Genomic DNA, 17,925 nt, shown 5'->3' on the forward strand with positions numbered 1-17,925 from the left:
CCGCTGTGGAAAATGCAGCTGAGATTCATGAAAACCTGAACTCATTTTGTTCCGTTGCAGATTTCTTTGACATCCCTAGTCATGACTATCTCAAATCTCATCGATTTCGATGGGGGGGAAATTCGTTCAGCCTGATTTTGTACCATCAAACCACTATGGAAATTGAAATGCAGTTTCCCTCGAAAGATATATACATTTCATATGCACGTATTGAAACTGATATATTCAGTTCTATCTAGCAACCATTTCCCCCTCTTTATGATTTTGATTCGTTTTGTTTTGTTGAAATTTCACAATAGAAATTTTTTTAAAAAAAAAACTTCGAAATTTGTGCTTCTGACTTTTGCACTGGAGTTCTCCAGTTTAAAAAAATGTGTAGAAAAATGCATGTATTATTATTCAAAATGCATCACTAAGAAAACTGTTTGTAGAAAATGGGCATGTTAGGCAATAATTCATGTGCTATAAGACATGTATACAAAAATGCTTAATTTTCGTATGAATCTTAAAAAAAAAAAATCCTCAAAGTTTGAGACAAAGTCTCGGAAGTTGGGAGAAAGGTGGGTGGGTGAAGGGGACGTTGCCATCTAGGAATTTAGCCTCTGCCTGAGGTTTTGTACCCCAGTTTAATTACTCTCTTATACCTCTATTGTCTCCAGTAAGGCAGTTCTTATTCCAGGCCAACATTTTTAGAGCAAAACAATGCCATTTTGTAATGTTTATGAAAAAGACACATAGAATCATAGAATAGCAGGGTTGGATGGGGCCTACAAGGCCATTGTGTCCAACCCTTGCTCAATGCAGGAATCCACGTCAGAGCATCCTTGACAGATGGCTGTCCAGCCTCGTCTTGAATGCCTCCAGTGTGGGAGGGCCCACCGCCTCCGCAGGTAATGGGGAGGCTTCATTCCCCAGGCTCCATTGTCCCCAGGCTCCATTGTCGTATTGCTCTGACAGTCAGGATGTTTTTCCTGATGTTCAGCCAGAATCTGGCTTCTGTCACTTGAGCCCAGTATTCCGTGTCCTGCACCCTGGGATGATCGAGAAGAGATCCTGGCCTTCCTCTCATGGGGGCCTCTGTCCTGTCCATTCTCACAATATATACAGCCCGACCTTACGCTTTCCTATCTGTGTGTATTTCCAGAGGGCTGAGTAAACAAGGCCTGTTCATGGCTCAGGTTGGCTCTATGTCTGTTTCCAGGCCTTGAGCCATGGGAAACGGACATTGTGAGACAAGGCCACTCTTGTGCCACCAGGCACTAATCCTGACCAATGGGCAGGAAGCGAGCTCTGTATATGCAGAATGACGGGCTTTTGCTCCTGGAATGGACACAGCACTAAAAATAACACCAGTTAAGCTGCCTCTTCTGATTGTGTGTGCGTGTGTGAAAAATTCAGGAGTTACCTGTGCTTTCACTGGATAGAGATAAGCATACAGCCCTTTAGGCATCTGTATAGCAGGGATTACCCTGTGTGTGTGTGTGTGTGTGTGTGTGTGGCGGGGGGGGGGGGCCTGAACATCAGGAAAATCTTCCTGACTGTAAGAGCAATACAACAATGGAACTGATTCCCTAGGGAGGCGGTGGGCTCTCCCACACTGGAGGCATCAAGACGAGGCTGGACAGCCATCTGTCAGGGATGCTCTGACTTGGATTCCTGCATTGAGCAGGGGGTTGGACTCGATGGCCTTGTAGGCCCATTCCAACCCTACTATCCTATGATTCTAGGATTCTTAGGGGGGGGGGTGTTTTGCACAAGAAGCAAGACAAGGTGATGCAGTCCCGAGGCAGGAGAAAGGACTGTACCATTTCAGGGGCATGCATATGTTTTTGTATTGCTTTTCTTGTTATTGTAGCTGAACTTGTTTTTAATAGTGTGTTTTAAGCTGTGATTTTTGTATTGTTCTATGTAAACTGCTTAGGGATTTTATTATATTAAGTGGTACATAAGTATTTATTGTTGTTGTTGTTGTTGTTGTTGTTATATACTGCTTAATATAAAATCCCTAAACAGTTTACGTATAAGAGTATCAAAATCACATCTTAAATACACTGTTAAAAGCATCATATAAAAACATCTGTCTGTCTGTCTGTCTGTCTGTCTATCTATCTATCTATCTATCTATCTCCTTCAAACATAAAAGGCAGCCAGGTGCTGTCCAGATGTTTCAGACTCTGCTTTCCATCTCCCTTGACCATAGGCCATGCTGCATGGGGGGATTGGTAGTTGTAGTCCAAAACATCTGGAGGGCACCAGGTCAGGGAAAGCTGCTAAAAGATTCCCATGAGAGCAGCTAACAACTTAGAACCGACAATTCAACAGAGCAGAACAGTTAGCAGCGGCAGTAACTGTCAAAGCTACTTAGAACAACTTTAAAAACCCAACCGTGTAAGATGGAGGAAAAACACACACACACGTAGAAAACAAACAGAGCAGGCTGTGTGCAGGCTTTCTCTATAGTGATTTTAAATACAAAGGTCATTAAAAAAGGGAATCTCCTGCCTCAGGGCTGTTGAACCTCTTTCTGCCCAAGGGCCAAATTCCATTTCAGCGAAGCTCTCGGGGGCCGCATTCTAGGGTGGGCGGAGCTGAAGGCAAAAAGGGTATGGCTAGAACAACCAGCCTATTTGAGCTTAAAGTTCTTCCTGTCAGTAACTAGGCCTTAGGAGAGGCATTTCAGCCTTTTTAGAATGGCGGGCGGGGGGGGAGGGGCTGCACAAAAGCTGGGAAGCCACCCAACAATTGGTAGTTGGGGGAACAGGGAGCCCCAAAGGGCCAGATTAAAATCCCAAGTAGGCCATATTTGGCCCTTGGGGTGAAGGTTGCACACCCCTGCTGTACCTTCAGCCTCCAGCAATACATTCACTACCACATTAAGACTCACTTCATTCCACTGTATATATGCAGAATCATGGAAAGAGAGAAAGAGCCAGATAATCTCCATCCTCTGTCTTTCTTCTTTCCTGGAAACAGTACCATTATATTTAATTAATATTATTTATTTGTTTGTTTGTTTATTTATTTGCCTTTCAATGCTCTACACACAGCACTTTAACTCCAACTTTATTGCTCCAGTTTTATGGAGCCATAGCAATCCCCTGCCCTGAGGAGCTTCCAATCTAAGTTTCATCAGGGTGCCATGGGGGATGGAGCTAACAGAAGGGAGCAGAGGGGAGAGCCAGGAAGGGTGGTAACAAACCAATACAGAGCAGAGTGAGGGGGAGAGGAAGAGAACGGCCATCCCTTCCTGCTACAGAAGCATTCCCCTTTCTTTGCTCCCTCAATGTCTGCTATTTAGTGGTAGATTGCACCTGAACATGAAGGCTCCATTTAGGTATCATTGGAATTGTCTTGGCTGCTGGATCAGATCAAAGGCCCATCTGGTTCAGGGTCCTGCTTCCAGTAGTGGCCAGCCAAGTGTTCCAGTGCAGAGCTGGAGAACCTGTTTTCTGGGAAGGACGTATTCCTTCAGGGCTAATTTGTTGGGGGTTGCATGCCAGCAGGGGATGGGGCCAGTCAGCATTGGGCAGACCCAGAGCCAAAAGTAGTCACGGCCATGCCCTTTCTTCTTTCTCTTTCTGTTTCTCCCTTTCTGTTTCTTTCTTCCATTTCTTCTTCTTCTCAGAAGGACAGACAGACAGACAGACTCTCTCTCTCTCTCTCTCTCTCTCTCTCTTTCTGCCACTGCTTCTCCCTCCCTCCCTCTCTCTCTCTCTCTGCCATCCCATATCTTCTACTCCTTTCTTTCTACCATACCATTTCCCTGTTTTCTCTCTCCCACCCATTTCTTCCACTTCTTTTCTCTTTCTCTCTGCAACCCCATTCTCTCTGTCTGTCTGTCTCTCTCTGTGTGTATGTGTGTGCCACCCCTTTCTCTCTCTCTCTCTCTCTCTCTCATCCCATATCTTCTACCCTTTCTCTCTTTCTGCCATACTATTTCCCCCTCCCCCCCACACCCATTTCTACCTCTCCTTCTCTTTCTCTCTCTCTGCAACCCCCCTTTTCTCTCTCTATCTGTGTCACCCCCTTTCTCTCTCAAGAGCGCTCCCTCTCTCTCTCTGCCATTCCATATCTTCCACTCCCCTTCTCTCTGCCACCCCCCTTCTCTCTTTCTGCCACACCATATCTTCCACCTCTCTCTCTCTCTCTGCAAACCCCCTTCCCCCCCTCTTTTTCTGTAACCCCCTTTGATCCCTCCCTTGCCTCTTTCTCTCCCTCTTCCTCCCTGCCCAGCAGGTTGCTGCGAGAAGAACAGACTGCTCTTGCCAGAGGTCCAGCCCAATCTCTTGCCAAGGGCTTTTGAAATTAAGTGGAGGGTCCGATGTGTCTCTCAGGCTTCAGGCTGCCCACCCTGGTCCTGATGGGAGAAATGTGCAAGCAAGAAATGAAGGCAAGAGCCCTTTGCCAGTGTTTATCCCCAGTATCTACTATTTGGAAGTAGACTGCCATTGAATATGGAGGTTCCTGACCAACAGCAGTCAATTGTCTTCTCCTTGCTCCGTGAGCTTACTGATCGTTTTGTCATCTTTTTCTTTTCTTTTTTTAAGCTAGCAGCCGTCGCGGCAACTTGTGGGACTTCTGAATTTCTTCCACAGCTGTTTGGTTCTAAGATATCCCACTGATTTACGGCTTAGGGAAAGGGCTTGGTGAAAGCACCCCAGAGGTGATGACAGGGCTGGTGTCAAGGACAGTGTGGTCGGGCACCTGCCAACAGCCCACGCCCCAGCAAGGGCCCACTGACAAGAGCCCCCTGGAGTTGCTCCTTGTCTTCCACACTGCAACCTGCTTGTTCACCTGCCTCTCGCTCTGGTTCAGAGCAAGAGGCGCAGGAGATGCCACGGCCTGCTTGCTCCTTGGCGCTCTGCCTGGCCAGCAAGGAAGCAGGCATGATGAGGAAGAGGAGGAGACGCAAGAGCAGCTGGTGACCACGGTGTTGAGAAGGGAGTCTCATTGTGGGAGGGCATGTATGGAGGGTGTCTTGCCCAAGGGGCTTCCAAAACCTGGAGTGATGAGTTCAGAATGTAACGCTTGTCCCAGTAAAGGCTCCTTTTGAATCCTGTATCTGCCGGTGCAGGATCTGGCTGGCCTTCTCCTGGCTTACTTTGTGGAAACTGGCATGATTGAAAACCTGGCAAGAAGGGAGAAGGTGGCCTTTGTGTTGAGAAGACCAAAGGCGTTGTTGGGTGGGTGGAAGCACATCCAGGGGCAGCTGAAAAGGCAAGGTGGGGGGGGGGGAATCACTAGTGTATGCTTAAACAACCTTTTCAATAGCACAGATGACCACCAAAGAGGGAAGAGTAAATAGCTCTTTCTTTCTCTCCAGTGGAGGTCACTTCGCATCCGTTTCTGTCCCCGACGGATGATGCGTTTCTGGCTGGTTCGTCAAGCTGTCACCCTAGACGTGTTTTCTGGGATAAAATTGGCAGCTGGAGGCGAGAAAAAGGGTAGGAATTGTACAGTACCGCTCTCTGTTACTACAGAGTCAGACACGTACCTCTTTTTATGCCAAGTCCCCCCTCCGTTGATGAAACAAGTGACCGCTTCTTTTCAAAGGAGGCCTTAACTTGGAAGTGGAGCAGTCTTATCCCGGGAAGGGTTGTTATTCAGTGTCTCCAGAAAAATGCACTCTGCATATGTACAATGGAACCCCTTGTTTATTTCTTCATGGGTTTCTCTCCCTCTCTTTCTTGCTTTGCTTTCCTTGTCTTCCCCCCCATGGACTGAATTTAGATTGTAAGCGCCTTGCAGCAGGGGCCTGTTCTTTTTGGGGCTTCAGGTACTTCAGCCAGCACAGTGGCTATTTTTGCAAGGGGTGGGTGGAAAAATCAGCGAGGGTTCTGCAAAGCTGCATGCTGTTAAGAGATTTCTCCAGTAGCAAAGTCCATATGATGTGGTAGCTCCCCAGCCGGTTGCCCTCCAGATGTAGTCCAACACATCTGGAGGATGCCAGGTTGGGGAAGTTTGCTGTAAACAATTGTCTTTTCTGGTCTGTATTCTGTATTTTAAGCTTTCTATTTTTACTGCATGATCCCAGGATACACACTGACTTAGCTTCTTTTTAAGGGATTTGACAGAATCATATAGGAAAGGTAGATCTATCATCCAGTAATACCTAAATGGAGCATCCCTGTTCAGGTGCAATATTCCACTAAACACCAGATGTGTGGTACTGTTTGTGGGAAGAGCTGTTGCTCAGTATTAGAGCATATGTTCTGCTTGTAGGAGGTCCCAGTTCCAACCTCCAGCATACCCAGGAAGAACTGCAAAGAACTCCTGTCTCAAATCCTGGAGAGCCATCTCCAGTCAGTGTAGACAGTCTGGCTCTGTATAAGGCCAGTTCCTAATTAAATCAGCCCTCTATCCAGCACATTGAGGACTAGAACCTTGTTTTATTTTTATTTTTAAGGGAAGAGCCATAGCTCAGTGAAAGAGCACTTGCTTTGCATCCAAAAGGTCCTAGGTTCAATTCCGAGGTGGGGCTGGGGAAAAACTCTGCCTAGAAGGGGAATGACCCTTGAAAAGTCCTTATCAGTAGCATAAACAATACTGAACTGGTGGAACGTTGTGTAGAGCGATGATTGGAAAAGGCATAAAAATGGATTGACCCATGTTATTCTGTAACAGTGCAGTCGAATCCCCTATGTAACCCCAGCTGGAGTGGCACAGGATACCAACTGAAAGCTGCAATCCTAAACACACTTACTAAAGAGTAAATTCAACAGAACTCAGGGGAACTCCCTTCTGAGTAGACAGGTATAAGGCTGAACTATAGGGTGACTTGAACCTCCAGATCTCATAGATAGTCCAGCATTGGCAGCCTACGCCTGTGTAGAATGAGGTTTGGACTGTCCCATCCTAACTAGATCCGGATCTGATCCATTTCTGGCTAGGAGCCATGTGCCACATGAGTTCCAAGGTGGAAGAAAGATAGTAAAAATAATGGGTAGAATCCAACTAAGGTCCTATTTAGAGTAGACCCATTGAAATGAATGGAACTGAAGTTAGTTATGACTAATGTAAGCCCCATTCATTTCAATGGGTCTACCCTAAGAAGGAATTTAGTTGGATTCTACCCAATAATAATAATAGTAATAATATTTCTATACAGCCCCATAGCCGAAGCTCTCTGGGCAGTTTACAAAAGTTAAAATATTAAAATACAATATACAAAGTTTAAAAACCATTTATATAAAAGCACACAGAAAATATACACAAGCAACATATAACTAAAAACGACTTTGAACTAAAAACATTTTTTTTAAAAATCCAACAATAAAACAACCCAGCTTAAAAGCAGCATGCAAGAGTCAGCACAAGGAACCAGAGTTCTGAAACGGGAAGGCCTGCCGGAATAACAGCGTCTTTAGTGCCGGCTCAAAGACTTCAGCGAGGCCAGCAGGCGCATTTCAACCGGCAGGCCGTTGCACAGCTGAGGGGCGGCAAAGGAGAAGGCCCCCTTGCACGTGGCTGCCAGTCTCACAATAGGCAGCCACAGCAGAGAGCCCGCCGAGGACCTGAGGTGGCAGACTGGGACGTGGGGAGAAGGCGCCCCCTAAGGTCTTTCCAGAATTTTAGGCAAATTGAGCTGTAGAAAAATATCTAAAATTTTAAAAAACACCTGCCACAAATGCAGCATTTCCCCCATAGGCTAAAGCATGAAAATGCACATTTTGGAGGGATTTGCACATGTTGGGGAGGATCTCATTTCCACAGGATGTAATGATAAGCAACACTTTGGATGGCTTTAAAAGGGGGTTAGACAAATTCATGGAGGAGAAGGCTATCCATGGCTTCTAGTCCTCATGGCTGTGTAGTACCTCCAGTACCAGAGGTATGCCTATGTACACCAGTTTCTGGGGAACATGGGCGGGAGGGTGCTGTTTGTGGGTTTTCCATGGGTAGCCAGTTGTCTACTGCGTGAACAGAATGCTGGACAAGATGGACCTTGGTCTGATCCAGCAGGGCTCTTCTGATGTTCTCACGTTCTTAGGCTCATATCCTGGCCTCTCCAGTCCCTCTCATCCCCCCACCCACCAGAACATCCGCTTTTTCTCCTCTCTGCAGTTGGCGTGGTTCTTTCCATTCCAGCTGCGAGCTAGCTGGGGAGGGGGTTCAGATCTCTGACTCGCCCTTCTGAGGTTGGAGCACTATCTCAGAGGGAGGAGTCCCCAGTATCCTATGTCTTCTCAGACAATGTCTAGAGGCCATAAGACTGCTCCCTTACTTGGGGAGCAAGTCCCACTTGAAATCAGTGGGACGTACCTTTGAGTAAACATGCATAGGATTGTAACACAAGCATGGATTCTTCTCCACACAATGAATTCAGTGCATATTTATTTAGTAAATAGCTGGTGATTGTGCCTAGTCATTGCATAGTGTTTTGAATTTTCCATCACCACCACCCAGTTCTAAGAACTGAAACTGAATGAGATTGTGTGCATAAATCTACTTGCCAGAGAACATTCCTTTCAAGTAGGACAAGTTGCTAGACCTTATGGTATGAAGGCTGGAGTAGAAGATGATCTCCAGGTAGCCATCAGCCCTAGGAAGGGTGGCACTCAGTGATTTTGTGATCAGGGCTGTGTGCCTGTTCTGATCCTGCAGCTGTGTTGTGCAATCTTGGCATTTGGACATGGAATGCAGCTTTCTGCAAATCACAGTTTTTAATTTGTTTAAATTTTTGAAAGCAAGTCTCTAGAAAGAGTGTGGACACTGCTTGCTTGAAATCTCAGAAGCCAGAGGGACGGCAGAATACAGTGTCATGTACAGAAAGTTGCTTCGGAATACATCATGCAAATTTTCTTGGTTTGGATAATAGATTCTCTCTCATAAATTTCAGCTTTCCTGTGTAGAGAACTGGCACCCAAATCTGTTGTTTTATTCAGCTTGGGGCATAAAAAATTGCTGACCCCGAAGTCAACTAAAGGGCCCCTCATCTCAAAACAAGACACACAGAGCTGCAAAAGTGCAGAAAAGGGTAGTCAGTACAGTGTACTGGATTAGACCGGGGAGACTCAGGTTCAGATTCCCACTCAGTCAGGAAGCTCACAGGAAAATCTTGGGACAATTTCTGTCTCTCATTCTAGCCTACCTCATATAAACATGATGATGATACAATCTTAGTAATCTTGTTATAATAGTTATCAATATTATGGTAGTTTATTTTTTATTTTTTATCAAATGTACTACCTGCTTTTCATTATAAAATAATCCCAAAGTGGGGTATAGAATCCTAGAAAGAGTAGGATTGGAAGGGGCCCACAAGACCATCGAGTCCAACCCCCTGCTCCATGCAGGAATCCAAGTCAGAGCATCCCTGGCAGATGTCTGTCCAGCCTCATCCTGAATGCCTCCAGGGTGGGAGAGCCCACCACCTCCCTAGGGAATCAGTTCCATGGACGTATTGCTCTAACAGTCAGGAAGTTTTTCCGGATGTTCAGCCAGAATCTGGCTTCATAACCAATAAAGCACAGTAAACTCATACAAACATTGGCCAACAAAACAATAAAATAGGGAGAAAACTCAGATAAGTAACAGTTGACAAGACACCAACACGGATTCAAAAGCCTGGGTGAACAAATGGGTCTTACTGGGTACAGAAAGCTTGTAAGACCCAATGCTGACCAGATATGATGACGACGGCGATGATGATGTGACTGTGTTATTATGAATTTTAGTTGACGAAGCACCTTTGTAAGAGGAAAGGCATGGGGGTGTGGTGGCAAGAACCAAAAGTTACAAACATGATAGAGGGTTTAAAAAAAAAAGATGTACAAGAAAAGTGGATAGAGGAAAGTCCCCCCCGCCCCCGGACACGGACACACACCTCATAATACCAGAACTTGGGTTCACCCAATGGAATTGATCAGCAGGAGATCCAGGACAGCTAGCTAGAAAGTACTTCTTGAACACAATGCTTAATTAACTGGTAGAACTCACTGCCACAGGATGTGGTGATAGTCGACTTTAAAAGGGGATTAGATGCAATTCTAGTGGACACTAGACAGGTCTATCAACAGCTATTAGCCATGATGGCTCAATTGAATTTCTGTGGTCAGAAGCAAAATATCAGTTCCAGGTTGGGGAGGGGGGCTATCAATCGGAAAGGTGCTGTCATCTTTATGGCCTACTGGTATGTACTAGAAGCTTAGAATCCTAGAACATTAGAGTTGGAAGGGGTCCTAGAGGTCATCTGTTCCAACCCCCTGCAAGAATCTTGCAACTGCAGCAACCCTGAAAGATGTCCATCCAGCCCCTGCTTCAATACCTCCAGTGAAGGAGAGCCCACCACCTCCCAGTCTGCTCCTCACCGAACAGCTCTTACTATAAGGAAGTTTCTCCTAACGTTTAGCCAAAATCTACTTCCCAAGAATTTCCCCCTACTGGTTCTAGTCCTTCCCTCTGGAAGGACAGAGAACAAAGCTGCTTCATCTTCTCCACGGAGAACTTCAGATATCTGAAGACTGCTTCTCACATCTCCCCTTCATCTTCTCTTCTCCTGGGCCAAACATACTCCATCAGGGATGTTGAACCTTTTTTCAGCCCCAGGGCCAAATTCCATTTCTGAGAAGTTCTCAGGGGCCACATCCCAGTGATGGGCATAGCCAAAGGCAATAGGGGCGGGGCCAGGAAAACCAGCATCTTGTACCTTAAAACTCTTCCTGCCAGGAACTCAGCCTTTGGAGAGGCATGGTAAGCTTTTAGAATGCAGGGGAAACTGCCAAGAGCTGGGAAACCACAAAAAGATTAGTGGTTGGGGGAAAGCATGTGCAGCCAAGGGAAGAAGCATGGTCGTCTGGGCTGGATTGGTGCCCCAGATGAGGCTGAGGCAGGGGGACTAGGAATCTGAAATAGAATTCCCAGCAGCAGCAGTGAACTACAATTCCTAGGATTTGGGGGAGGGACAGTGAAAGTGGTATAAAACTATACTATGCTTGTAGCCTTGAAGTCCTAGCAAAGGCAGCATGCAACACAATCCTATGCATGTTTATACTGAAGTAATTCCCACTGTGTTCCATAAGGCTGAAGAAGCGTGCCTGTGTTGGCTTGTTTTCCTCTTCCCTCCCCATTCCTTTTTCCTTTTGCGTCATGTCTGTTGGATTTTGTACACTTCTTTTCTTGTTGGTTTCATTCTGTGCCTGCAAGCTCATTCTCTGCCTCTAAGAGCTTTCAACCTAAATCTGAAGAGTGAGGGAGCTGACCAAGAGAAAAGAGGGAAGTTCACAGGCCAGGATAACAAGGAGTGAAAGTGAGGCATTTGGAAGTTTCTTTGTCATCATGGACTTATCTGTTTATCATGTTGCAGATTTTGCACTAGGTGCTGTACGGATTTTAAAAACAAGAACTGTTTCTAAATTCCTAGAGAGAATAGCTGCTGGCGTTTATGTAGTATGGATGCTTAACCAGTGTAGCAGAGAGTGCATCAGACTTATAGAACAATCTTATGTGTCCATTTATTTATTTATTTATTTATTTAATTTACACTACTTGTATACTGAGTAATATCCTGAAATATCTATGCAGTTCACAAAAAATATGTAACACAGTGTAAAACATAAGAACATCAGAACAGCCCTGCTGGGTCAGACCAAGAGTCCATCCAGTCTAGCTGTTTGCACAGTGGCCAACCAGCTGCCCACAGGAAACCCAGAAGCAAAACACGAGTGCAATAGCACCCTCCTGCCCATGTTCCCCAGCGACTGGTGTACACAGTCATACTGCCTCTGATACTGGGGGGTAACATAGAGCCATCAGGACTAGTAGCCATTGATTGCCTTCTCCTCCAAGAATTTGCCCAATCCCCTTTTAAAGACATCTAAACTTGTGGCCATCACTACATCCTGTGGTAGCGAGTTCCATAGTTTAACTATTCGCTGTGTGAAGCAGGACCTTCTCTGATCTGTCCGGAATCTCCCACCAATCCTCTTCATGGGATGAACCCATTGGGTTCTAGTATTAGGAGAGAGGGAGAAAAATGTCTCCCTATCCACATTCCCATGGGTTCTCCACCTGTCAAAACCCATATTAAAATAATATGCATAACCCATAACAAAACCCATACCAAAACACCATGTAAACCACCACACCCAAACCATATCAAAACTGTATCAAGACAATTTGTTGTTGTTGTTCAGTCGTGTCCGACTCTTCGTGACCCCGTGGACCATAGCACGCCAGGCCTTCCTGTCCTGCACTCTCTCCCGGAGCGTGCTCAAGTTCATATTCATTGCATCGGTGATGCTATCTAGCCATCTCATCCTCTGCCGTCCCCTTCTCCTTTTGCCTTCAGTCTTTCCCAGCATCAGGGTCTTTTCCAGAGAGTTTTCTCTTCGCATTAGGTGACCAAAATATTTCAGCTTCAGCTTCAGGATCTGTCCTTCCAATGAGCAGTCAGGGTGGATTTCCTTTAGGATGGACTGATTTGACCTCCTTGCAGTCCAGGGGACTCGTAAGAGTCTTCTCCAGCACCACAGTTCGAAAGCATCAATTCTTCGGTGCTCAGCCTTCCTTATAGTCCAGCTCTCACAGCCATACATTACTACTGGGAAAACCATAGCTTTGATTAGACGGACCTTTGTCAGCAAGGTGATGTCTCTGCTTCTCACTATGCTGTCTAGGTTTGCCATAGCTTTCCTCCCAAGGAGCAAGCGTCTTTTAATTTCATGGCTACAGTCACCGTCTGCGGTGATCTTGGAGCCCAAGAAAGTAAAATCTGTCACTGCTTCCATTTCTTCCCCCTCTATATGCCAGGAAGTGATGGGGCCAGATGCCATGATCTTTGTTTTTTTAATGTTGAGTTTCAAACCAGCTTTTGCACTCTCCTCTTTCACCCTCAACAAGAGGCTCTTTAGATCCTCTTCGCTTTCTGCCATTAGGGTGGTATCGTCTGCGTATCGGAGGTTGTTGATAATTCTCCCAGCAATCTTAATTCCGACCTCTGATTCATCCAACCCGGCATTTCTCATGATGTACTCTGCATATAAGTTAAATAAGCAGGGTGACAATATGCAGCCTTGTCATACTCCTTTCCCAATTTTGAACCACTCAGTTGTTCCATGTCTAGTACTTACTGTTGCTTCTTGACCCTCGTACAGGTTTCTCAGGAGACAGGTAAGGTGGTCTGGTACTCCCATCTCTTTAAGAATTTGCCACAGTTTGTTGTGATCCACACAATCAAAGGCTTTAGCGTAGTCAATGAAGCAGAAATAGACATTTTTCTGGAATTCTCTTGCTTTCTCCATGATCCAGCGAAAGTTGGCAATTTGATCTCTAGTTCCTCTGCCTCTTCGAAACCCAGCTTGTACTTCCGGTAGTTCTCGGTTCGCATACTGCTGAAGCCCAGCTTGTATGATTTTGAGCATCACCTTGCTGGCATGTGAAATGAGCGCAATTGTGCGGTAGTTTGAACACTCTTTGGCGTTGCCCTTCTTTGGAATTGGAATGTAAACTGACCTTTTCCAGTCTTGTGGCCACTGTTGAGTGTTCCAAATTTGTTGGCATATTGAGTGCAGCACTTTAACAGCATCATCTTTTAGGATTTTAAATAGCTCAGCTGGAATACTGTCAACTCCGCTAGCTTTGTTGTTACTAATGCTTCCTAAGGCCCACTTGACTTCACTCTCGAGGATGTCTGGCTCAAGTTCAGTGACCGCACTATCATGGCTATCAGGGACATTCAGATCTTTCCTGTATAGTTCTTCTGTGTATTCTTTCCACCTCTTCTTAATCTCATCTACTTCTGTTAGGTCCCTGCCTTCTTTGTCCTTTATCATGCCCGTCTTTGCACAAAACGTTCCCTTGAGATCTCCAATTTTCTTGAAGAGATCTCTAGTCTTTCCCATTCTGTTGTTTTCCTCCATTTCTTTGCATTGTTCATTTAAGAAGGCCTTCTTGTCTCTCCTTGCTATTCTCTGGAACTCTGCATTCAGTTGGATAGATCTTCCCCTATCTCCCTTGCTTTTCGCTTCCCTTCTTTCCTCAGCTACTTGTAAAGCCTCATCAGATAGCCACTTGGCTTACTTGCATTTCTTTTTCTTTGGGATGGATTTCGTTGCTGCCTCCTGAACAATGTTACGGACCTCCGTCCATAGTTCCTCAGGCACTCTGTCTATCAGGTCTAATCCCTGAAATCTATTCCTCACCTCCACTGTGTATTCATAAGGGATATGACTTAGGTCATACCTGAATGGTTTAGTGGTTTTCCCTACGTTCTTCCATTTAAGCCAAAATTTTGCAACAAGAAGCTCATGGTCTGAGCCACAGTCAGCTCCAGGTCTTGTTTTGACTGACTTTATGGAGCTTCTCCATCTTTGGCTGCAAAGGACATAATCAATCTGATTTCGATATTGACCATCTGGTGATGTCCATGTGTAGAGTCGCCTCTTGTGCTGTTGGAAAAGAGTGTTTGCTATGATCAGCGTGTTCTCTTGGCAAAACTCTATTAGCTTTTGTCCTGCTTCATTTTGTACACCAAGGCCATGCCTGCCTGTTATCCCGGTGATTTCTTGACTTCCTACTTTAGCATTCCAATCCCCTATGATGAAGAGGACATCTTTTTTTGGTGTTAGTTCTAGAAGGTGTTGTAGGTCTTCATAGAACCGATCAACCTCAGCTTCTTCGGCCTCAGTGGTTGGGGCATAGACTTGAATTACTGTGATGTTGAATGGTTTGCCTTGGATTCGTACTGAGATCATTCTATCGTTTTTGAGATTGTACCCCAGTACTGCTTTTCCCACCCTTTTGTTGACTATGAGTGCTACTCCATTTCTTCTAAGGAATTCTTGCCCACAGTAGTAGATATAATGGTCACCTGAATTAAATTCGCCCATGCCTGTCCATTTTAGTTCGCTGATTCCCAAGATGTCGATGTTCAATCTTGCCATTTCATGTCTGACCACCTCCAGCTTACCTTGATTCAGTGATCTGACATTCCAGGTTCCTAAACAATATTGTTCTTTACAACATCGGATTTTCTTTTCACCACCAGACACATCCACAGCTGAGTGTCCTTTCAGCTTTGGCCCAGCCACTTCACTCTTTCTGGCGCTACTTGGAAATACCCTCTGCTCTTCCCCTGTAGTATATTGGACACCTTCCGACCTGAGGGGCTCATCTTCCGGCGTCATCTCTTTTAGCCTTCTGATACGTTCCATGGGGTTTTTTTGGCAAGAATACTGGAGTGGGTTGCCATTTCCTTCTCCAGTGGACCACATTTTGTCAGAACTCTCTGCCATGACCTGTCCATCTTGGGTGGCCCTGCACGGCATAGCTTATGGCTTCACTGAGTTACGCAAGCCCCTTTGCCACAACAAGGCAGTGATCCATGAAGGGGAGCTGAAGGTCCCTGCATTCTTTGTCCTTCATCATGCCTGTCTTTGCACAAAACGTTCCCTTGAGATCTCCGATTTTCTTGAAGAGATCTCTAGTCTTTCCCATTCTGTTGTTTTCCTCGATTTCTTTGCATTGTTCATTTAAGAAGGCCTTCTTGTCTCTCCTTGCTTTTCTCTGGAACTCTGCATTCAGTTGGATATATCTTCCCCTTTCTTCCTTGCTTTTCGCTTCCCTTCTTTCCTCAGCTACTTGTAAAGCCTCATCAGACAGCCACTTGGCTTTCTTGCATTTCTTTTTCTTTGGGATGGATTGAGTTGCTGCCTCCTGAACAGTGTTACAGACCTCTGTCCATAGTTCCTCAGGCACTCTGTCTATCAGGTCTAATCCCTGAAATCTATTCCTCACCTCCACTGTATATTCATAAGGGATATGATTGAGGTCATACCTGAATGGTTTAGTGATTTTCCGTACGTTCTTCCATTTAAGCCAAAATTTTGCAACAAGAAGCTCATGGTCTGAGCCACAGTCAGCTCCAGGTCTAGTTTTGACTGACTGTATAGAGCTTCTCCATCTTTGGCTGCAAAGGACATAATCCATCTGATTTCGATATTGACCATCTGGGGATGTCCATGTGTAGAGTCGTCTCTTGTGCTGTTGGAAAAGAGTGTTTGCTATGATCAGCGTGTTCTCTTGGCAAAACTCTTTTAGCTTTTGTCCTGCTTCATTTTGTACACCAAGGCCATGCCTGCCTGTTATCCCAGTGATTTCTTGACTTCCTACTTTAGCATTCCAATCCCCTATGATGAAGAGGACATCTTTTTTTGGTGTTAGTTCTAGAAGGTGTTGTAGGTCTTCATAGAACCGATCAACCTCAGCTTCTTTGGCCTCAGTGGTTGGGGCATAGACTTGAATTACTGTGATGTTGAATGGTTTGCCTTGGATTCGTACTGAGATCATTCTATCATTTTTAAGATTGTACCCCAGTACTGCTTTTCCCACCCTTTTGTTGACTATGAGTGCTACTCCATTTCTTCTAAGGGATTCTTGCCCACAATAGTAGATATGATGGTCACCTGAATTAAATTCGCCCATGCCTGTCCATTTTAGTTCGCTGATTCCCAAGATGTCGATGTTCAATCTTGCCATCTCATGTTTGACCACCTCCAGCTTACCTTGATTCAGTGATCTGACATTCCAGGTTCCTAAACAATATTGTTCTTTACAGCATCGGATTTTCTTTTCACCACCAGACACATCCACAGCTGAGTGTCCTTTCAGCTTTGGCCCAGCCGCTTCACTCTTTCTGGCGCTACTTGGAAATATCCTCTGCTCTTCCCCAGTAGTATATTGGACACCTTCTGACCTGAGGGGCTCATCTTCTGGCGTCATATCTTTTAGCCTTGTGATACGTTCCATGGGGTTTTCTTGGCAAGGATACTGGAGTGGGTTGCCATTTCCTTCTCCAGTGGACCACATTTTGTCAGAACTCTCTGCCATGACCTGTCCATCTTGAGTGGCCCTGCACGGCATAGCTTATGGCTTCACTGAGTTACGCAAGCCCCTTCACCACAACAAGGCAGTGATCCATGAAGGGGATCAAGACAATATGATATAATAAAAAGTTTAAAACATTACAATGGAAACATTGATAAAACTATTATACAACGGAGCAGTGTCATAATCCATTACAAGCTAGGGAGAAGCTGGTGAAAACAAATATGTCTTCAAGAGGAGTTTGAAGCACACCACAGTTTCGGCCTGTTGGACCACATGTGGGAGAGCGCTCCAGAGAGAGGGTGCCATGGCCAAGAAGCCCTGCTTATATGCTGTTACCTGGCGACACTCTATTTGTCGTGGAACAACCAATAAGGCATCCTTGGAAGATCTCAAGGGTTGACTGGCTTGGAGTGATGGGAGTTGTAGTCCAACACATCTGGAGGATGAAAGGTTGAGAAAGGCTGCTTTCTGGAGTTGTGACGGCAGACTGCCTTTTATGCTGACCTGAGCTTCTTGGGGCAGAGTAATGAGGAAATAAATGGGATTTAGGTTCATAGAGACTTACAGCACCCCATACTAGTGGCCCAGATTATGTTCACATTATGAAGAAAAGGTAGGGGAGTCCTAGACATTCCACCACCACCCCAGTTCCCTCAAATGTTAGACAAATCATGCCCCCCCCTTCTCGTCTAACCTCCTAAAACCAGTAACTGAAGGGGCTCCCCCCCGAATGAAGGGGGTGGGCCTGTTTTCCTCTCCACCCTTGGTAATTCCAGCCATGCCCCCACGCAACCCATCACCAGGCACCTGGTTCTGAAGCCTGCAATTATTGTTATTATTATCATTTATTTCATTTCTCTACCAACGCTCTCCGGGCAGTTCAGAACAATACTATTATTATTTTTTACTCGGACAGGTGATAGCTCAAGTCACTTGTATCCTTCCATACCACACATATACGGCAATTAAAAGGAGAGGCACAGTTACTGATGCAACCTTAAGGGTTTATTCAAAGCAGGGGTGTTGAACCTTTCTCACGGAGGGCCAAGTTCCATTTCAGAGAAACTCTCGGGGGCCGTGTTCCAGTGGTGGGTATGG

Source organism: Heloderma suspectum, chromosome Z, assembly GCF_057233095.1.
Source record: "Heloderma suspectum isolate Gila_16-S chromosome Z, 16-S_ref, whole genome shotgun sequence".
Classification (NCBI taxonomy): domain Eukaryota; kingdom Metazoa; phylum Chordata; class Lepidosauria; order Squamata; family Helodermatidae; genus Heloderma; species Heloderma suspectum.